This window comes from Bidens hawaiensis, unplaced genomic scaffold, assembly GCF_021521415.1.
Source record: "Bidens hawaiensis isolate Kalapana, Puna unplaced genomic scaffold, B.hawaiensis_p1.1 tig00015919_1, whole genome shotgun sequence".
NCBI classification, from domain to species: Eukaryota; Viridiplantae; Streptophyta; class Magnoliopsida; order Asterales; family Asteraceae; genus Bidens; species Bidens hawaiensis.
The window spans coordinates 293511-317925 of NW_027492427.1; positions in this window are offsets into that span (position 1 = coordinate 293511).

The window sequence follows — 24415 nt, forward strand, 5'->3', positions numbered from 1 at the left end:
ATGAAACTTATGGGATTGATGTGTAGGTGTGGTAACTGGTTTAATGGTGATTGGGGTCTTCTTCTTGGTTGGACACAACAACAAACGAGTGGGGATCAGAGGATTCCTGGATCGGATTCAAGGCTGGAAATAAAGGCATTTTATTTTGAGAATTGAAATCAAAGCTAACAGGGATGTATCTTACACGAATAGGGATCATTCTTGGTTGCTACCATGCGTACGATTGATGAACACCCTGTGGTTCTTCCTAGGACATATTAAGGGCTTCTGAGATTGATTTTTAGAGATTTCAATGGTTGGAATATAAAGGAAATCAGGAAGTTTTAAGAGGGAATATTTGAGATTAGAATGATCAGATTCTTCTTATGTAGAAATTCTTTTGGATATGCAAAGTCTCTGCAAGCCCTGTGAATGGCCAAGGGTTCTGCCATGTGATATTTAATATCAATCATCGGGACTAGAAGATTTCCCAAGATATGCTTGGATTTCTAAAGGATATTGGTGGATTGACAAGTTAAGAGATCTTAGGAGATCCTAGAAGATTTTATTTGATTTTGCAGGTTTAATTTAATTAAGAAAAAGAAATAAATAATACATACATAATGGGGGTTTATGGTCGACTAGTGTTAGGATTAGATAGATATTTTTCTTTTTAAAAATTTAGATAATTTTGTATGCATAAAGTTATCTGATGTGCATATTTATCAAATGGTGCATATTAATGTGCACATATGGTCCGATATTTATTTAAAACTTGCATTTTGTTCTATAGTACTCAAGGCATATGGTATTATGATTATTATTATTATTATTATTATTATTATTATAATTATTTGTAAACATAATTATATGTTTATACACGTGAAACTTTATATATATAGACGTTGGATTATATATATACTTGTTAAGTGTGTGGATGTAGGAAATGGTCAAGGAAGAACACAAAAGTTCGAAAGGTTTAAGAATTACCCATTTTATGGATTTCAAATCATTATATTGAAAGTATTAATGGTTTTCTAAAACAATTTAACACAGGAAAATAGAATTATATAAAGTGTCTTGCAAATTACGTATGTATTAGTGTGTATACAGATTGTTTTCTAAGTTATAAGTATTATGCGTATGTTCGCTGATGACCGTCGTTTGAGTCATGCAAAAACCTAATTAGCCTAAGTAGCTAGGATAAGTAATGTATCGTATCCACCAGGAGTATGTGGTCAATGTGAATCGTGTAAATAAGATTATGATATTATGAAGTAGAAAGTTTTAGTGCTGATCACACAAGCAAATAGTTTAGTTTAGAATTAAGCAATTAGCAAATGAACAAGTTTCAATAAGTTAACAAAAGCAAATCACACCCAGGACTTCAAGTATGTAACTAACGGTAATCTCATGCAACCTAACAGATTAATCATTAACGGTTAACTACAGACTGATCAACTAGACAAAACCTTAGGCAACAATAATCGCGTTACACACGACACTGGTTATCAAACAGTCCCTGCCAGTGTGACTCAGTTAAGGGCAATTATATGCTTTGTCGTATTCAACCTAGTCAAATAACCCTATGATCAATTATTATAGGAACTGGTAACTAATCGTTCAGATCAACGTAAACCTAAACCGACTGAACACACAGAAATACCAAACATCAATAATCATAGATTAACCATAAACAATTATACATAAAAGTTCTTAGTCACATGAGAAAATTGAAAGCAATACAAACTTTACATCCCGGATATTATTCGAAGAGGATTAGCCTCTCATGGTAGCCATTAGATCTTCAACTGATGATTGGAGTTCGTTAGGCATCAATCGAATGATGTTTGTTGATGTTTCTTAGCACCCAAAATCGTCCTAAGATGTTCCAAAACGGCCAAGAGAAGTTTTCCCCGAGTTACGGTTTTTTTTTCTTTTTATACCCTAAAAAACTCATAAGTTCGCGTCACTTATCAGTACCCGGCGTAAGTTACTCCCTACCCGGTGTAAGTTACGTCGGGTCTTGTTTTCCTACGCCAAATACCACTGTTTTATAAGTTGCTTACGCCCTTTGTGTCAGGTCCTGGAGTAAGTTACGCCAGGACCAGAGTAAGTTAATCTGACCTAAAATTAAATATTTTCGTCTTGTTTCTGATCCAACACTTGTATAACATGCTTAGGCTCAATTCTTCACATTGATTAGCTTCCATTTACACTCCGATCATCCCAAGACTTCATCCCATGCTCATACAAGTCCCAATTTAGCATATTTAACATTCAAAGACCTGCAACATATAAACATGTATGAAGTATCGAAGTTCCTACAATAAATGATTAAAACTAATGAATAAACGAACTAAAACATATAAAAATTAACCAACCATCATATCCCCACACTTATCTTTTGTTTGCCCTCAAGCAAACTCTGAAGCAAACATCAACCTCCATCATAGGTATGTAGATTATCGTCATTAATACTAGTAAGGTTTAAGGTCATACCCAGTTTCCCGGACTGACACTTTTTTATAGATTGACATCCTACAAATAAGGTTAAGTGCTATAATAAAAACAATAGAGCTGCCCAGTCAAGTGTACTTTGTTTCCGGTTAAGGCATTCATGTTCATACCCCTTACACTATCAACACTCCTCTCGGTTTAATATCTGGACTAGCAAAAGATGTGCCAATATATGTCTCTGCCCTCAAAAACCAAATATGAGTCACAACTTAATAAGCTTGCAGGCCAGTCTTATCTCCACCCATTACCCACCGGTTGCATAAAGACTCGAACTAGGGTTTTGCTGAGGCTTAGGTTGGGTGCGGAATAGGCATATTTAGTGACTAAGGTGGATGAACCCAGTTAAACAAATACACGGACAACTAATCTAAAACAAACAGACTGGTAATTACATAACTGAATAAGAACTGACTTTCTTTTTGGCTTTTTGCTGTTTTTTTTTTTTTTTTTTTTTTTTTTTTTTTTTTTTTGCAACTGATAGACAATATACTGAAGCAAATAAATATACAACTCTGATAAACACATATTTACAACTCAACCGTGACATAAGTACATTGTGTACTATTCTTAACAACTGACTATATACAACTCAATAACGAACTGGATTTCATCACACAGGGTTAAAATAAAGTGAAGGCCAAGGCTGAAATGGTGTGTAATGTTCAATTAATAAATGAAAAGGAATATGGTCTAAATGGGCTCCTAGGGGAATAATGTCGGGTAAGGAAATTTATTTAGTGGGGGAATAGTGGGAATAGTGTATGAAAGGGTTTTCTAAAGTCCTAATCTCCATACAGGTGGTGGTATTAAGATCTCGATAAGCATGTGACAAGCAAGTTCTAACTCTGTAAAACATACTGGTTTCCCTCAAACAATGGTGTAAGACATTTTTTATATCTATTATATAGTATGTGTATTAAGTATAGGGGGCATCTCACATTATGTCTGGAATAATGGGCTGCCGATATGAAACATGTATACCCGTCCCCTTGACTCATTATCCCCGCCTAAACGACCCCATTTTCAACTTCTCTTTTTGAAAACATTTGTGAGTAAGACTATCGAGAAGCTAAAAAACCAACCATGACCAGAAACCTATAACTTGGCATTAATGGCAATAATTAACAGTTAACAACTTTGGTTTCCAAACACTCTTCGAGGTACCATCGGGCTAAAATTTTCAAATTTCCCCCATCCCCACACTTGGGGTTTACATTGTCCTCAATGTTAAAATATTAAAACAATTAATGAAAATTTGAGGGACGGGGTTGAAATTGACTTTTTGACTGTTAAGCAATTTTAAAAATTCGGGCTCCAATGTGACGGTTCTCCTAGAAAATATACAATTACACTTTTAACATTTAAACTAATTAAAACAAAATAGATTATGAAGCTGAAATCACCTGATATCATCGAAAATAGAATGGAACAATCGGCTCGCGAACTCTTGTAAACACTCGTACACACTCGTCTCAACCAATTACCAAAACTGATAACCGAAACTGCAAAATCTCGAGATGTGTAGAAGCAAGCTTCTCACAAGTGTAAGACATAGGTCTTTTAAGAGTTATGAATATGAATTTCTGTTAGTTTTATTAAAACAATTGCAGAGCCGAATTAAGTCGTTTCATAATAAATGTTATTAAACAAGTTAAAAACGTTAAAAGACCTAACTCACTTTCGTAGGAATCACGATTGTATTTACCGTATGCAACAAGCCCTTTAAACCACCGGGTAGCCCGGGTGGACGCGTGAGGTCTCGTGAGGGTTTATAGTGAACTACACCCACAAAGTTCCAAATACAACATAATATACAATAAATTAAAATACAGCTGATAATAACTCAAATAAAAACAAATTGGAAAGATACTTACAAACCCCGGGTTGCCTCCCGGTTAGTGCTGAATTGATGTCTACAGCTCGACAATACCTGAATTCCTCACGGTGGTCGAAGTGCGCACTTACCCACCGAGTTTCCAATATGTGCTCGGTAGCTTACATGCCAAGTCCATAACTGCTTTACAGTGAATGGCATGCTACTTGAATGATTATTGTGAGGCCGCTTCTTAATTATTTGGCCAATATCTTGCATGCTTACATTCTTTTCACTGTTTACCAAGCCTTCATCCCCACACTTGTTGTTTGGAATAATAAGTACTGGAGTAGGCATAGTATTCACAATGGCTACCTTGGGCTCTTCATACTCTGAATGAGTTGCATCTTCTGCTTGAATCACAGTTTCACTTTCTTGCTTTGGAAGATCACTACCTCAATCTCTTCATCACCATCAGACATAGTACCACTAGCCAACTCCTCTTGGTCTCGTTTGATTTCAGTTTTGTCCTCAATATTCGGATTGAGCGAAGCCAAAATTCTTTCATGTCTTAGCTCATATTCCTTTTCTTCTTCCATCATCTGTTTCTTTTGTTCCATTAACACGTTCATGGTGGCATCGAGCTTAGAATGCATAATATTTTGTTGCTCTTCCTCAAACGACTGAGGATATTCACACTCATCTTCTTCATGAGAATATTCATAATCATCCTCATCCCAGTCTGGTTCAGTGTGTATAATCTCTTCATTAATTTGATTGGTCCACTTAGCCTCGACAGATTTCCTTTGTTGTTCTGATTCCTTGTTACGCTCAACCATAATATTTATCAATTTGTCAAGTTTGGATTCCACCGTGTCTTGGGAACTTGAGGAATAGGGCATCTCCGGTTCGCAGTTGGAATAATACGGCTCTTGATCATATTGGTCATCCATGTCTGATTGATAATCTTCATCATAATTTGGTGATGTGTGTTTTTTAAAGTGTGAATAATAGGGCAACGCTCTTGCCGATTTGTGCAACTACTGGACAATCCAGATAGTGATACGGGCCTTCACAATAGCAAAAATCACCATAATTGCTCGTAGTGACAGTTGTGTGCTCGGGTTCCGGGATGGGTTTTGGTTTTGACCCATAAGCGGTGACTGTTTGTCCGAGTGGCGAGTGTGTAACAACCTGTTACCTGCACAAACAAAACACCCCGCGTAAAATGGAAAAATAAAATAAAACCCAAAAATAAAATTAAAAGTTACTAAACAAAACTAAAATAAACAAAGAAATCAAATAACACGAAAAACATTAAGCGCACTAACTCCCCGGCAACGGCGCCATTTTGATGACCGTCGTTTGAGTCATGCAAAAACCTAATTAACCTAAGTAGCTAGGAAAAGTAAGGTATCGTATCCACCAGGAGTATGTGGTCAATGTGAATCGTGTAAATAAGATTATGATATTATGAAGTAGCAAGTTTTAGTGCTGATCACACAAGCAAATAGTTTAGTTTAGAATTAAGCAATTAGCAAATGAACTAGTTTCAATCAGTTAACAAAAGCAAATCACACCTGGGACTTCGAGTATGTAACTAACGGTAATCTCATGCAACCTAACAGATTAATCATTAACGATTAACTACAGACTGATCAACTAGACAAAACCTTAGGCAACAATAATCGCTTTACACACGGCACTGGTTATCAAACAGTCCCTGCCAGTGTGACTCAGTTAAGGGAAATTATATGCTTTGTTGTATTCAACCTAGTAAAACAACCCTATGATCAATTATTATAGCTACTGGTAACTAATCGTTCAGATCAACGTAAACCTAAACCGATTGAACACACAGAAATACCAAACATCAATAATCATAGATTAACCATAAACAATTATACATAAACGTTTTTAGTCACATGAGTAAACTGAAAGCAATACAAACTTTACATCTCGGATATGGTTCGAAGAAGATTAGCCTCTCATGGTAAGCATTAGATCTTCGATTGATGATTGGAATTCGTTAGGCATCAATCGAATGATGTTTGTTGATGTTTCTTAGCACCCAAAATCGTCCCAAGATGTTCAAAAACGGCCAAGAGAAGTTCTCCCCGAGTTAGGGTTTTTTTTCCTTTTTATACCCTAAAAAACTCATAAGTTCGCGTCACTTATCAGTACCCGGTGTAAGATACTCCCTACCCGGCGTAAGTTACACCGGGTCTTGTTTTCCTATGCCAAAACCACTGTTTTATAAGTTGCTTACGCCCTTTGGGTCAGTTCCTGGAGTAAGTTACGCCAGGACCAGAGTAAGTTATGCTGAGAGCTAAAATTCCATATTTTCGTATTGTTTCTGATCCAAAACTTACCAGAGTAAGTTTTAAAATTCCATTCTTCACTTAGATTAGCTTCTGTTTACTCTCCGAACATCCCAAGACTTCATCCCATGCTCATACAAGTCCCAATTTAGCATATTTAACATTCAAAGTCCTGCAACATATAAACATGTATGAAGTATCGAAGTTCCTACAATAAATGATTAAAACTAACGAATAAACGAACTAAAACATATACAAATTAACCAACCGTCATTCACGTAGTCACACATGTACATAATTGATAATGTGATGATAAATTCATGGATCATGTAATGCTTATATATACACTTATATGTATCCACATTGTTATATTTATAGAGGTAGCATGTGATGAGATAATTTGGGAAAATTTTTATGTATCCACATTATTATATTTGTAGAGGGATCATGTAATGAAGTTCTTGAGTTGAAGAATAAGTTGGCCAATTTAGAAACTCATCATTTTTGCTAAATGAGAAAATTGAAGTAACTGGTAAGCAAAAAGATTCTAAAAAGGGTGTAGGTTTTGTTGAAATACCACCACCTTTTCATTGTGATTATACTACAAATCCTTTTGCTGGAAAAGAAGAAGTGGTTGTCAATGAACCTGTTATTCAAGAAAAATCTAAACCAGTAAAAACTGATAATGTTAAAGCCCAATCGTCAACTTAAAATCATCATGTTTAAAGTAACAAAGTTTTTGTTGAGAATGTTGAGAAAGTTATCATTGAGGATGTGTTTGAACATGAAGTGATACACAAAAACCAGAACATTCCAAGTTCGAATCTCATTCTATGCGAACCTCATGAATTTGAGGAGGTGATATATGGTTCAACCATAACTCAAGTGACAAGGAGAAATTTGTTAAACCAGTGAAGGCTAAGAAATCAGAAAAGCCTAAAGTTTCTGATGAGGATTTAATGCGATTTATTGCATCTAAGCCATCAAATGTCGTGTGTTTAAGCATAAAGGAATAAACAAAATGTTCACTGAGAAAGAAATTCCACTTAACTTGATCAAACCTGAATTGATAGGAAGTGTCTTTCACAATGAAACTTCTAAGTTACAAGACCTTGAAAACAAGTTTGTGAAATCCAAGACTTCAAAAGTAGTAGATCCTTTGATAAAAGCTAAAAATTTGATAAAGTCTGCTAAAAATGTTCAGTTTGTGAAATCAAGTGGAACTGACACTTTACAAAGCTTTTCAAATTGCTCAAATATGGATTTCTACATGAAAAGGAAATCTGTAACATTTGAAGACTTGGATAAAGTTCCCATTGCTGGAGTTTATCATCAACCTTCGGTTGCACATGTTTCTGCTAAATCAACATATGAACGTGTTGACATGAGAACGTGTTTTCTCTGTGGTGAACATGGCCATGTAGTTGGAAACTGTGGTCTGAAAAAATCCCAAAATCTTCATCCTTTTATCAAGGAATAATTCAAACCTGTTCCTGTGATCAAAGAGATTTTGAGAAGACCAATGTCTTTCGATGATGAAACTCACATTATGTTTACTAATGTGAATCCTCGCAAGGTGATTCATGTTAATGAAAATGTAAGTACTGTAAAACACAAATTTGTTCGTACGGAACCTATTTTCAAAAATGTGAATACAAATATTGTTCAAGCTGCATACTTGCGATGAAAGTCAAAACGTCATGTGACTTATTCACAAGCAGCTACACGAATTTGGATTCATTAAATGTTAAGACTTCAAGAGAAACTCAAGAGGTGCCCAAGACTGAGGCATGTGCTGCCTTTTTAAACTGATCATTTTCTTTTCATGTGTAGGGTTCATCCAAGACTATTTCTGGTGAAAAGTAGATAATGGATAGTTGAAGCTCTCATCACATTACCGGTGACATCAATCTCTTAACAAATGTCAAAAACATACAAGGAGGGTATGTTGCGTTTGCTGGTAATTCAGGAGGTATAATCACTAAAGATGGTGATGTGCCAAATGGTTGCATCATGTTTGAAAGAGTTAATTATTGTGATAAAGTTGATCACAACCTGTTGAGTGTTTCACAAATTTGTGATAAAAAATACACTACCGTATTTAATGATAAGGAGTGTCTAATACTGAAACTGGGATACGTCATTCCCGAGGACATTGTAGTCATGCGATATCCTCGATCGAATGAAACCTATGTGTTGAACATGTCTTCTAAAGTATCAACTTCTGTGGAAACGTGTTTTGTTTTTAAGGCAACGGAAAATGACACTTTTAAGGCAACTGAAAAGGACACGATTCTTTCGCACAGAAGAATGGGTCATATTCATGTCAGGAAAATGAATTATTTAATGGCAAATGACCTGGTCGCTGGTGTTTCTTTGAAACATTTTAAGTTATCTGACCATTGTGTTGCTTGTAAAAAGGGAAAACGGAAGAATAAGTCACACCCATCTAACTTAATCAATACCATTGATACTCCACTTGAACGCCTTCATATGGATTTGTTAGGTCCTGTGAATCGTACGAGTATTGATGGTGACTGGTATTGTTTATTTGTCACTGATGATTATTCAAGATATTCATGGGTATTATTTATAAGTTCAAAAGATCAAACAGCCATTCTGGTACAAAATTTAATCACAAAGATCGAATCACTATACAAATTGAGAGTAAGACGTATTCGAAGTGATAATGGTACGGAGTTTAAAAATAAAGTATTGGACTTCTTTTGTGTTCAAAAAAGGAATTCATCGAGAATACAGTGCTCCTTTCGAACCATAACAGAATGGGGTGGCTGAAAGGAAAAACAAAACATTGATTGAGGCAGCAAGAACAATGCTTGCTGATTCTAAGCTTCTTGTTCAATTCTGGAACAAGACTGTGAATACTGCTTGCTACATGCTCAATCGTGTTTTGACTGTGAAGAAGCTTACGAAAACGAGTTATGAACTTTTGAATAAGCGTAAGCCTAATTTAAAGTACTTGGAACCATTTGGGTGTCCGTGTGCTATGTTGAAAAAAGATGCGGGAAAATTTGAAGAAAAAGCAATTGAAGGTTACTTCTTAGGTTACGCATCACCTAAGAAACGTGTATTTAAATTTACCTCGGGCTGTGTAGAGGAGTGGTACCATGTTGATTGTCAAAGGTATACCACACCTACCCAAGGAAAAGGACCTGATTGGATGTTCGACTACGGGAGTTTATTTAATTCATTCACTCAAATAGTTGACCAACCAGATAAAGACTTGGTGCGTGCGTATTTGGAAGACCAATACTTCCCTCCGAGATCTTCTGTTTCTAATTATGAAGAAACTCCACAAGATGATCTCGCTGATGCATCCTATGTGATTTCTATCTCTTCGAACGATAGTCATTTTGTTGTTTCTTCCTCAGCTCCATTTCTTGAAACACATGAAACCAGTGAATCATCTCATGATGCTTAGGAAAATCTCACTAATTTAACGGAAAATGTTGTTATGCCTGAGAATCCTATTCTTCGGATTCATAATTATCATCATCAGGACAACATCATTGGTGAACTTGATGTAGGTGTGCAAACATTATCAAGTTGCTACTTCAAGTGAGTCTAACATATTGTGTGCTTATGCGGATTTGCATTCTTAAGGAATCATGAATCTCGCCAAATACCCTATCTTTCTATCTCAAGTGGAGCCAAAGAATACTCGTATGGAACTTGAATATCCATCTTAGGTAGAAGTGATGCAAGAGGAATTGCAACAGTTTAATCGACTGGGTGTATGGGATCTCATTGATAAACCAACTAGAGTTAAGAAACCGATTCCTACGAAGTGGCTTTTTAAATGTAAAAAGGATGATCGTGGGGAGATCGTGAGAAACAAAGGAAGGTTAGTAGTACAAGGCTTTCATTAGCAAGAGGGCATAGATTACACTGAAGTATATGCTCCAGTTGCAAGATTGGAAGCTATACGCATATTTTTGGCTTATGCGGCTTACAAGAATATTAAAGTTTATCTAATAGATGTGAAAAGCGCTTTTCTCAATGGAGAACTACATGAGGAAGTGTTTGTTTTGCAGCCTCCTAGCTTTGAAGATCCTGATTATCTAGACCGAGTTTACCGATAAAACAAGGCCCTGTATGGTCTACATCAAGCCCCGGGAGCTTGGTATGGCACGCTTGCTGACCATCTTACTGATAACGGCTTCAAGCGAGGAACTGTAGACTGCACATTATTATATATGAATGTTGGTGATGATCTGCTCCTCGTCCAGATATATGTCGATGACATTATATTTGGCTCAACAAATGACAACTTATGTAAGGATTTCGAGAAGTCAATGCAAACAAAGTTCGAAATGAGCTTGATGGGAGAGATGAACTTCTTTTTAGGGTTGCAGGTTCATCAGTCTGACAAGGGAATCTTCATTCATCAGAAAAAGTACGTGAACGATGTCTTGAGCCGATTCAAGATAACTGTCAGAAAAATCCCTTCAACGTCTCTTCCCATGGGTCACAATTTATCACCGGATGAATTGGAGGATACAGTCGATCCTACCCTTTACCGAGCAATGATAGGTTCTTTAATGTATCTAACTGCTTCTCGACCTGACATAATGTTTGCAGTTTGTTTGTGAATCAAGTCCCCGAGTGACTCACCTAGCAGTGGTTAAGTGTACACTTCACTATCTGAGGGGTAATCCTGACACCTGGTAATGGTATCCCAAGGACGGTTTCTTCGATTTCATTGTGTTTTCCGATTTGGATTATGGAGGATGCAAAATCAACTTTAAGTCGACCAAAACAGGTTGTCAATTCCTAGAAAGTTGGATTGTTTCTTGGCAGTGTAAGAAGCAGACAACGGTCTTCACTTCAACCGCATAAGCAGGATACATGGCAGCCTCGAGTTGTTGTTCACAGGTTTTATAGATCCAGCAACACTTGCGGGATTATGGTTTAAAGTTTCTTGCTACTCCCATCTATGTTGATAACTCTGCAGCTATAAGTATCACCAAGAATCCCGTGCAACACTCAAAAACTATACATATTGAAATTCAATATCATTTTATACAGGATTGCTTTGAAAAGAAATTAATTGATATTGAGGAAGTGCACACTGATTTACAAAATGCTGATCTGTTTACCAAGGCATTTGATAAAACATGTTTTAACTTCCTGCTTGGTTTAAATGGATTAAAATCTCTTGCTGATATCCTGAAACTAGAATAACTATTTTTATTTTCTGTTTATTTTTCTTTCATTTAATTTTTATGTTTTGGGTTTTGGCGGTGATAATGAAAATGCAAAAATATTGTGCTTATCTTTTGCATATAGAAAATCCAAAAGAGTTAAAAATTTGAAAACTAAAAAATACTGTGATTTGTGTTTAAAAGATTTTGAATAATACAAAAATAATGTGATTTGTGTTTAAAATATTTTGGAAAATACAAAAACATTGAAAATTAGAAAAATCAAAAATATTGTGTTTTTCAGTTTGTAAAGAAAAATCTGAAAGGACAAAAATATTGTGTTTTTAAAGTGTGTACAAAGAAAAACCAAAAAGATTTTTGCATACATTTGCTTAAAATTATGCCATTTACTCATATTTGAAGGACATATACGTGTATGTGTTTGATCCTGAGATTTACTTGTAAATGTTTTGGGATAGCCATTAACTTGATAATTGAAAGTGACTCGGGCGACTGTTATGTGTTTTTAATTAATTCTCTCATGGAAAATCATGTCGGTTATTTAAGTTTGTGGAACATGCTTTCATGTTTTAGTCCTGTTATCTACTTGTGGATTTATATGATAGTCATTAATCTATAGACAAAAAGTAACTGGGGCTATTGCATTTATTTTTTATGCTCCTCAAAAAATCTTGAGTTTAGCAATAAGAGATAATGATAGTACATTGATCATCGGTCCCATATCGAAAAAGAAATAAGCTTAAAAGATTGAGTGCTTAATTGCATTGGTGCATTGATAGGCCTTAAACAAGCCATTAGAGTAAAGTATGTGATATAAATATAAAGAAACGCCAAATTGAAAGAGGTGATAGTCTCTACCAAAAATCTCGGTAACGATGGCAGAAATGTAATAGCTTGTCATACTCAATCCTTATGTCTGTTTGATCTCCAAAAACAAAATAATTTTGATTAAAAAGATTTAGGATTCTGGACACTATGAGTCTTTATGCAGATTAAAAATCTGGGTATTCATAAGGATGAATATTTCAACCACTTTTAGAGCAAACCCAAAGTCATTAAACTTGATCACTACTGTACACTGTACAATTTGATTTACTGACTTGATCAAAATCTGCTGTTAGTCATACATTGTTCCTCCCTAGTGTGCATCACAATACCAATAAGAAACGGACCCCGGGGATACATTGTATGTAAGACTACAGATGGACTCGTGCATACTCACTCACAGTAAAAGAATCTTAGTGCATCAAACAAAATCTATAGAATCAAAAATTTTGATCGACAGGATAATGCTTTAAGTCAAGTTGGGGTGATACAGTAAAAATCAAATTAAGCTTGAACCGATATTAGAGACTGATAGTCTCTGATATTCTTTGCTTTTAATTGAACCAATAAATCATATCACAAAAATGCTTGAAAGTTTGTTATAAGATTTAAGTGGAAAACAATATCAATGACCGACTTAAAGCCAGTCATAATATCGTTGAAATATTAAGCCCTTACCCAAAACAATAATGGCCTCGCCAGTTCGATTGTCATAATACCAGCGGTTGAAAGATAAATACATGTGTCGATTCAGCGTCTTAACTTGCACACGCTTCATCATCCTTGGCGGCTTTACTTTAAGTACCGGCTTCCTCCAACCCGTTCTTGGATCGATCTCATCAATACGATTTCGAATTGGAATCTGCGGCTTAAAGAATTTAAATCCGTGGTTCACCTCAAACAGCAAATGTTGGTGAAACCAACTTGCTTGGTGATTCCCGCCACGGTTAATAAAAGGACGGTACACAAGAGTCCGTACATCCCATCTTGGTAATGAGAGAACGTCGGCAATCTTTTCATAATACTGCACGCCATTCTCCCATTTGATGATACATACTTTCAAATCAGAATCGAAAAGCCATGAAATAATATCACCTCGAACTTTTGACACGACCTTGAAAGAAGTCATCTGATTGGCTTTGGCACGTGCAACGGCATCCACTTTCAACTCTTGATCAACGTATCTGTATGCATCGATAATCTTACGAGCTCTCATGTCTCTGTAAGCAAACCAGCCTTGGATATCTTCAATTGATGGATCAGTCTTCAAATCAAATCTTGTATCAACAGTTTTGCTCTTTGATTCCTTCTCCAACTGATCCTCAGCTGCTTTGACAGTTTCTTCAGTAAATACCTGAGCACCCTGATCAACGTTAGAGTGTTGAAATAAGTCAGGATACTCCTTAACCATTATATCTTCAACTTCAACTTGCTCGGCTTCATAAATGAAAGACGTGTTCATCTGAGTATTCTGACCTTCAAAGAGCTCGTAATCATTCATAACCTCCACATCCTCCTCATCCTCTAACACGGTTAGTTCATCATCATTTAGACCAAGCAGTATCGAAATCTGCTCTTGTGTTAGGGACCGTTCCACGAACTGCCCAACCTCTATCTCATCAGCATTTACAATGATTTTGATCACCCCCTTATCATTAACAAATATAACAGTGTCAGCCTTTATTGAATCAATCGGCTTGACATTCGTCGAATCATGATAAACAACCACCTGCTTACTCAAATCACCAGCATCAGCACTAGTACCTGCACCAGATGATGAGTCATGAGTTTTTTTCGTCTCACCTCAAACACCTGACTCGTCAGGATCTTCCTCTTCGTTTCTCAGCTTCTTGAGCGCATCGTCTTTGCATGTAAGCTGCAAAATTATATCCTCCTGTTGTTTTAACTTCACTCCCTGAGACGTAACAATCTCAGGAAGGGCTTTGGTCTCTTTTTGGCAAAAAGGAGACATAATTCAGCAACTTTTTTTGATTCTCCATCAAACGTTCTTGATTAAGACGATCAGCAGCCATCTGATTTTCATACAGATGAAGTAAGCTCAAGAGCATATTCGTCTGTTGATCCTGTGTCATGGCATGAAATGAGGGAGGAACTGGTTGAACAGGACCCTAAAGACGATTGAGCCTCATAAATGAAATATCCATCGGCGGTGGAGGCATCATCATCGGTGTTGGTGAAACCACCGAGGTAGCAGTTGTAGGTATTGGCAATGTGGATAGAATTGACTGTGGAATCATGTCAAGCCTAGGATCAGAAGTAAGAGTGGTCATCAACGTGAATTCCGGAGTGCTAGTAGTAATCGGCACTGCTGGGCGTTGAATAATAGACGATCTTGGAGGCTGGACTCCAAATGAAATCCCAGCTCCAGCAGTCACTTGAAGTTTCGAGGACCCTTCACCTTCCACCGCTTTCCCCTTTCTTTTGCATTCAGCAGCTTCAACAACAGCTGCCTCAGCCTCAACACGTTGTTGTTGAGTTGGATCACCATCATTATCATCACCATCATCACCATCGTTCCCACCTGGTCCTTCCTCACGCTCAGAACTCGAGTCATTGTGGATCTAGCGATCATTGTGAGGACATACATAATCTGGATTGGATACATGACCAATCAAACGCTTGAAATGTGGAGGAGGAGTTGACGATACGACTTCATCCTCCGTTTAGTATCTGCTGTCATATTCTCCAACTTTAATTTATCATCGAGTCGTTTTGGATCAAGCACTAAATCGCGGATTGCATCTTGAACAAATAATTGAATAAATCGAGGATACATTAAAAACTTTGTGCGTCGTTTCACAACAATACAATTCTCTTTGAGATGATCGAAGATCATCCTCGAGAAATTGAACGGTTTGTTCAGTATTAACGCAACAAACGCTGATTGAAGCATGATACGACATTCGTCAAAACCCCCTTTCCGTCCACCAAGGCAGTGTATAAGAACGTGCAGTAAATACTTGAATGTGGGACACAAGTATGCCTTGTTATACATGGACTCATCAAACTCACCAGAATAAAATAATCGTCCAAACAACCCTTTGATCAGCTCTTTGTGGAACTCACTTGGGTCATCAATAGTATCATCGAACCTCAGCACCCTTCGAACAGTCTCAGTTGATATCACAACTGATCTTGCATTCACTTCAGCAGCAATGTGGTTCTCAGTCTTCACATATCTAGCAGTATTCCAAAATTGACGAACGATGCTGAAACGGACGTCTGGATTTTAAGTGACAGCATAATGAATACTTGTGCGACGTATGAACGCCAACATCTCTCTAAACACATTTTAGTCAGCAAAATTTGTACCGAAGAAGGCACAAACGTTATGTCTCTTGTCATATGAAAGTAAAGGAAGATCTTGTGCCTGTTGTTGTTGTGGCGCAGCGGCGGGAGGATCTTGCTCCATATTATCAGCCATTACACTATATAAATAAAAATCGAGAATTAGTGATAATGAGTAATTTAAAGATTAAACTAATTTATAAACATTTAATTTTAACATAAATTAAGAATGTCATTCGTTAAATATTTTGATTCGTTATAACGAACTGGTAGTTCAAGATAACGAATTAGCTACTTCGCTATCAAGTAAATAATGCGAATTAAATCTTACGAATCAGGATTCAAAGTATAACGAATTATAGTTTGATTCGTTATAAATAACGAATTAAAATTTGATTCGTTATAAATAAGTTAGATTCTGATTCGGGCGATTTGTGTAACGAATTGGACACGAAACAGTTCCAATTCGTTACAATATAACGAATGGCCCTTTAAGCTTAATCTTTGACTAATTAAGTCAAGGTCAAAATTACTAAGAACATTAACAGTCAAAGATTGCAAACTGAAGCAATTCGACCATAATCAATGATTTATAGTCGAACAAATGATGTTAGAGATCTCGGAAACACATTGCGAATGTGATTGTATTGCTCTTTTGTACCAAATCGTGGTATAGTTAGGGTAAAATAAGGTTTATCAATAACCTGAAAACCCAATAACTTAACCAACAAATTAACCCTCCAAATATGCATTAGATATAATGAAAATCATTACGCCTTGATCGCCTATACCTTATGAATCATAAGCACGTATTATAAATGAATATAATGATGATCGAAATTCAGAGAAAAATTCGGCAGAGTATCGTTACTAAAGGAAGAAGAAAGGTGAATAGTGAAGACGAACCATCTTCACGAATCCCTAAATTCTCTGACGCGGAACAATCTCCAAAGTGCTGAGTCATCAGATTCGTTTAAATTTGAAATAACAAATCAGGTGATTCGTTATCAGTAATGCACACGTGTCATAACGAATTAAAGTTAATTAGTTAAAGTTTAAGACTATAGAATAACGAATTAGCTATAATCCATACTTGATTCGTTAAGTTATGTTTAACGAATTAGGAGTCATTCGTTACAGAGTGGCGGAAGCGAAATAAGTTCACGAATTGGAATACAATTCGTTATGAAGGACTTTGATTCGTTATACATTACTAACGAATTACTTTTATGTAATTTTAAATTTAAATAACTAAATAATTAAATCAATTAAATAAAAGAATAATTAAATTAATAATTATTTATTTATACCAATTGTTAAATAAATAAATCAACGAAATCTCGTATCTCCATGATTAAGTACCTTAGCGTGTTATACACTTAGAAACACTTAACTTAAAGAGAATTAAATAATATTTAAAAGTAAACGTAAAATAGGTTTGGCATTTTGGAATTTTTGAAGAAAGATATTTACAAGAAAATTATCTGAAACTAAAACATAAAATAGAAAAATATTTTTTGTGTTTTTGTATGAGTTTTCAAAAGCTGTACATATTTTTGGATTTTTGGTGAGTTTGATCAGAGAATCATATTGACCAAATTGCCTTTCTATCACAGTTTTATATTTCAGCGATATTGTAACTGGCCTTAAGTCGGTCATTGATATTGTTGTTCACTTAAATTTTATAACATACTTTCAAGCGTTTCAGTGATATGATTAAATGTTCAATTAGAGCACAGAATATTAGAAACTATCAGCCTCTAATCTCGGTTCAAGCTTAATTTGATTTTTGCCATATCACCCCAACTTTACTTAAACCATTATAATGTTGATCAAAATTTGAATTTTATATAAATTTGTGAGCAATGCATTGATTTTGTTTTACTATGAGTGAGTATGCACGAGTCCATCTGTTGGCTTACATACACTGTATCCCCTGGGATCCGTTTCTTACTGGTATTGAGACACGCGCAAGGGAGGAACAAATGTATGACTAACAACGGATTTTGATCAAGTCGGTAGTTTAAATTTGTACGATGTACAACAGTGATCATAATGACTTTGGATTTGCTCTAAAAGCGAATGAAATATTCATGCATATGAATACCCAGATGATTAAGCCGCATAAAGACTCATAGTGGCCAGAACCTCAACGCTTGTTATTTGCTTTATTTTAGTATTGGTGAGCAATCAAATATAAGGCTTGAGTATGACAGGTTATTACATTTCTGCCATCCTCACGAGATTTTGGTTAGAGACTAACACCTCTTTCAATTTGGCGTTTCTTTAAGTTTATATCACATACTTTACTCTAACAGCTTGTATAAGACCTATCAATGCACCAATGCAGTTAAGCACTCAGTCTTTTAAGCTTATTTCTTGCTAGATATGGGGTTAAATGATCAATATACTATCATTTTCTCTTTTTGCTTCAAAAACTCAAAATTTTGAGAAGCATAAAACAAAATGAATTTAATCGCCCCATTTACGTTCAGTCTATAGATTAATGGCTATCCTATCAATTCACAAGTGAATAATAGGACCAAGACATACAAGCATGCTCCATAAACTTAAACAACCGACATATTTTTCAGTGAGAAAAAAAAATAAAACACATAATGGTCGCCCCGATTACTTTTCAATGTCAGGTAAATGGCTATCTCGAACGTTTACAAGTAAACATCAGGACCAAACATATACATGTATATGTCCTTCAAAAGTAGGTAAATGAAATAATTTTCAGCGAAAATACGTAAAAATCTTTTTGGATTTTCTCTTTATATACTTAAACACAATCTTTTTGTGTTTTTCAATTTTCTTATAAACAGAATAAAAAAATACTTCACAATCTTTTTAGTTTTTCGGATTTTTCTTTACAGACTGATAACACAATATTTTTGGTTTTTCATGATTTTAAAATGTTTTTGGATTTTCAAAATATATTAAGGACATTAAAAACAAGAAAACACAATATTTTTTATTTTTCAAATTTTTCAATGTTTTTGGGTTTTATCTATACAAACTGAAAGCACAATATTTTTGTCTTTTTCTATTTCACCCTCTAAAATCTAAAACCAAAATAAAATAAAAGAAAAAGAAACCAAAAAGAAAGATAGTTATACATGTTTCAGGATATCAGCAAGGGTCTTCAATCCATTTAAAAAAGCAAAAATTTAAATCAAGTTTTGTCAAAGGCTTTGGTATAAAGATCAGCTTTTTGAAAATCGGTATGTACTTTCTCAAGATCGATTAATTTCTTTTCAAAACAATCCCGTATGAAATGATATCGAATTTCGATATGTTTCGTTTTAGAGTGTTGTACGAGATTTTTAGTGATGCTAATGGCAGTAGAGTTATCAATTAAAATTACAGTATTAAGAAACTTCAAACCGTAGTCGCACAGATGTTGTTGGATCCACAAAACCTGGGAACAACAACTTGATGCTGCAACATATTCTTCCTCAGCGGTTGAAGTGGAGACCATCGTCTGCTTCTTACACTGCCAGGAAACATGCCGGCTTCCTAAAAATTGACACCCTGTTGTAGTCGATCTGAAATTAATATTGCACCCTCCGTAGTCTGAGTCTAAAAAGGCGGTAAGTTCAAAGTTATCGTCCTTGGGGTACCATAACCCGATGTCTGGATTGCCCCTCAGATATTCAAGAATAAGCTTGACCGCTACCAGGTGAGTCACTCGGGGACTAGCTTGGTACCTAGCACAAAGACAAACAGCAAACTTTATATCAAGGCGAGAAGCCGTAAGATACATTAAAGATCCAATCATAGCATGATAAAGGGTAGGATCGATGGTGTCCTCCAATTCATCCGGTGATAAATTGTGACCCACGGGGAGAGGAGTTGAAGGGATTTTTCCGGCAGATATCTTAAATCGGCTCAAGACATCGTTCGCATAATTAGTCTAGTGAATAAAGATTCCTTTTGCAGACTAGTGAACTTGCAACCCTAAAAAGAAGTTCATCTCTCCCATCGAGCTCATCTCAAACTTTGTTTACATTAACTTCTCGAATTCCTTACATAATGTGTCGTTTGTTGACCCAAAGATAATATCGTCGACATAAATCTGAAAGAGGAGAAGATCATCACCAATATGCTTATAAAACAGAGTGCAGTCGACAGTCCCTCGCTTGAAGCCGTTATCAGTCAGATGGTCGGCAAGCGTGCCATACCAAGCTCTCGGGGCTTGATGTAGACCATACAGTGCCTTGTTTAAGCGGTAAACTCGGTCTGGATAATCAGGATCTTCAAAGCTAGGAGGCTGTAAAACAAACACTTCCTCGTGTAGTTTACCATTGGGAAAAGCACTTTTCACATCCATTTGATAGACTTTAATATTCTTGTAAGCCGCATAAGACAGAAAAATTCGTATAGCTTCCAATCTTGCAACAGGAGCATATACCTCAGTGTAGTCAATACCCTCTTGTTGATGGAAACCTTGCACCACTAGCCGTGCTTTCTTTCTCACGATAACACCACGATCGTCCTTTTTACATTTAAATACCCACTTAGCCGGAATAGGCTTCTTAACTCTAGCAGGTCTATCAATAAGATCTCATACACACAGTCGGTTAAACTGTTGCAATTCCTCTTGCATTGCCTCTACCCAAGAAGGATCTTCAAGTGCCTTACAAGTCGAAGTTGGCTCTACTTGAGATAGAAAGCAAGTGTATTTGGCAAGATTTACGATTACAGATGAGTGTAAATCCGCATAAGCACACAATACATTATTTTCACTCGAAGAAGCAACTTGATGACGCGTTTGTACACCCTCATCGAGTTCTCCAATGATGGTTTTCTTTGGATGATAGTTATGAATCCGAAGAGTGGGATTCTCAAGAACAACAACATTTTTGAATAAATTAGTGTAATGTTCTCCCAGCTGATACGAATCATCACTTTCAGATGTATAAGCAACATCAGGTTCAATAACTTGATCAACAACTTGAGTATCATCAGAAGAAGTAGAAATATTATCAGAAGAAGCTGGAGGATCATCACGTGGATCTTTAGTTGGATCTATAGTTGGAGCTTCAACATAATTAGGACTTGAAAACCTCGGAATTACCAATTGATCTTCAAAATATGCACGAACCAATTCTTTATCTGGTTGCTCAGTTGATAGAGTAAACGAGTTAAATAAACCATCATAATCAAACATCCAGTCGGGACCTTTTCCTTGAGGAGTAAAGGTGTACTTTTAACAATCCACATGGTACATTCCTCTACACAACCAGAAGTAAAGTTAAATACCCTTTTCTTCGGAGAAGCGTAACCCAAGAAATAACCCTCATTGGCTTTTTCTTCAAATTTACCCTCATCACTTTTCAACATCGTACAGGGACACACAAATGGTTCCAAGTACTTTAAATTAGGTTTTCGTTTGTTCAAAAGCTCATAACTCTTCTTTTGGAGTCTCTTAAATATCAGAACCTGATTAAGCGTATAATAAGCAGTATTCACAGCCACATTCCAAAATTGGATAGGAAGCTTAGAATCGGCTAACAGAGTTCTAGCTGCTTCAATCAAAGTTCTGTTTTTCCTTTCAGCAACACCGTTCTGTTGTGGTACATAAGGGGCACTATATTCTCGGTGAATTCCTTTTTGAATGCAAAAGAAATCCGATACAGTGTTTTTAAATTCAGTACCATTATCATTTGAAATTCTCCTTACTTTTTGCTTGTATAGTGATTCGATCTTAGTGATTAAATTTTGAACAAGAACAGGTGTTTGATCTTTTGAACTCATAAATAAGACCCATGAATATCTTGAATAGTCATCGGTAACTACAAGACAGTACCAATCTCCAGCGATACTAGCACAATTCACAGGACCAAAAAGATCCATATGAAGTCGTTCAAGAGGAGTATCAATGGAATTCAATAACTTGGGCGGATGTGACTTTTTCTTCTGTTTTCCTTTCTTGCAAACAACACAGTGGTCAGATAATTTAAAATGTTTCAAGGAAACACCTTCAACCAAGTCATTCGCCATTAAATAATTCATCTTCCTCACATGAATATGACCCATCCTACGATGCCATAGAATAGAGTCTTTTTCAGTTGCTTTAGAAACGAAACACATTCCACAGAATTTGATGCCTTAGAAGACATGTTCAAGACATAAATATCAGTTGATCGATGGGAACTCATGACAACCATGTCCTCGGGAATGACGTATCCCGGTTTCAAAATCAGACATTCTGTATAAATAAATATTGTCGTGTACTTCTTGTCACAGATTTGCGACACACTTAATTAGTTATGATCAACTTTATCACAGTAATTGACTTTCTCAAACGTAATATGCCTATTTGAAACTTCACCCTCTTGTGTAATCATACCCCCAGAATTCCCAACAAAATCCACATACCCTCCTTGAATATTTCTAACATTTGTTAAGAGGTTGAGATTTCAAGTAATATCACGAGAACATCCAATGTCCATTATCCAGTTTTCACCAGACATGATCTTGATGTACCCTACACACAAATGAAAGTGATTAGTTCAAAAAGGCAGCCCAGACCTCAGTCTTGGGCACCTTTTGAGTTTCATGAGAAGAATCAAATTTAACAGAATTAAATTGTTGCTCAGCAACTTGAGAATAAGTAACAGACCTCTTAGACTTTCGTCTTAAATAGGTAGCTTGAACGACATTTGAGTTCACGTTCTTACAGATTGTTTCCGTTGGAACAAACTTGGGTTTTACTTGACCATATATTTCATTCACATGAATTACCTTACGTGGATTCACATTTGAAAACATGATGTGAGTATCATCATCACACAACAAAGGTCGTTTCAGAATCTCTTTTATCACAAGATCGGTTTTGATTGGTCCTTGACTAACGGATGAAGGTTCTGTGATTTCTTCTGTCCACAGGTTCTCACAACATGACTTTGTTGACCACAAAAAAAGCAACTTCGCCTGTCCACACGATCATGTTGAGAATTGGCAAAAGCAGATGACACAGAAGGTTGATGACTCACAGTTCTAGTAAAATTCTTGGCCAACCCATCAGACGAAACAGATTTCTTTTTCATATAGAAATCGAGATTAGAACAGTTGGAAAAACTTTGCAATGTGTCAGTTTCAGTTTATTTCACAAAATGAACCTTTTTATCAGTTTTTAGCAGTTGCCTGGCTTTAATCAATGGGTCTTATGTGTTTGATGTTTTGGCACAAGCATATTGATGTTCAAGATCTTGTATCTTGGAAGTTTCATTGTGAAAGACACTTTCGATCAATTCTGGTTTGATAATGCTAATCGGAATGTCTTTCTCAGTGAACATTGTGTCTATTCCTTTCAACTTAAACACACAACCAGTTGATGGCTTGAAAGCAGTAGGATTGATAAAACACATCAAATCCTTATCGGAAATAGTAGGTTTTTCTGATTTCTTAGCCTTCACTGGTTTAACCTTGACTTGTTCTTCCTTTTTCACTTGAGTTGTGTGTGAACCATACACGGCCTTCTCAAATTCATGAGGTTCACATAAAATATGATTAGACCGTGGAATGTTCTGGTTTTTGTGTATCAGCTCAGGTTTAAACACATCCTCAATGATCACCTTCTCAACATTTTTTACAAATACTTTATTGCTTTCGACATGATGTTTTTGAGTTGGTGGTTAGGCTTTAAAATTTTCAGATTTTACTGGTTTAGATTTTTTTCAGAAACAACAGGTTCTTTCACAAGCAAATCTTCTTCTTTTCTAGCAAAATGATTTTCCCTATAATTATTTTGAAAAGGTGGTGGTATTTCAACAAAACCTATACCTTTTTTAGAGTCTTTTTGCTTACCAGAAACTTCGATTATTTCATTTAGCAAAAAGGATGAGTTTCTAAACTTGCCCAACTTATTTTTCAACTCAAGAACTTCATTCTCAAGCTTAGTTATCTTAGAACGATGTTTCAAGATTTCTTAAAATTTTTGATCGGTGATTATCATTTTGACAGACAACTCAGCTTTGAGATCATGATTACTTGTCGATAATGCTTCTATTTTCTCCCTAGATCTCATTTGAGATTCTAAAGATTGTCGATAAGTATCCTTAAGTGAAGCGATTTCTCTCACTAAACAATCATTGTGATTTTTCAAAGACTCTAACTTAGGCGTGTTTTTCTCACATTCAACACAGGACACATTAGCAGACACATTAACAGAGATAGGAGCACAAGAACTAACCTCATTAATTTTAGTCATGCAAGCAAAAGTGGTTGGAAGCTTGTCACATGAATCATCAGAATCCGATTCAGTATCATTGTTAGAAGACAGATCACTCCCACTTGCATCTTGGAAATTTTCATTTGACTTGAACATAACCAGATTAGCTTGATTATCGTTTCACAACATTCATTGTGACCGGTCAGTTCCATCAGCTAGCATAGCTTGTGACCCAGAAGTAGATGGTTTTTTATTAGCATCTTGCTGAAGAACTTTGATC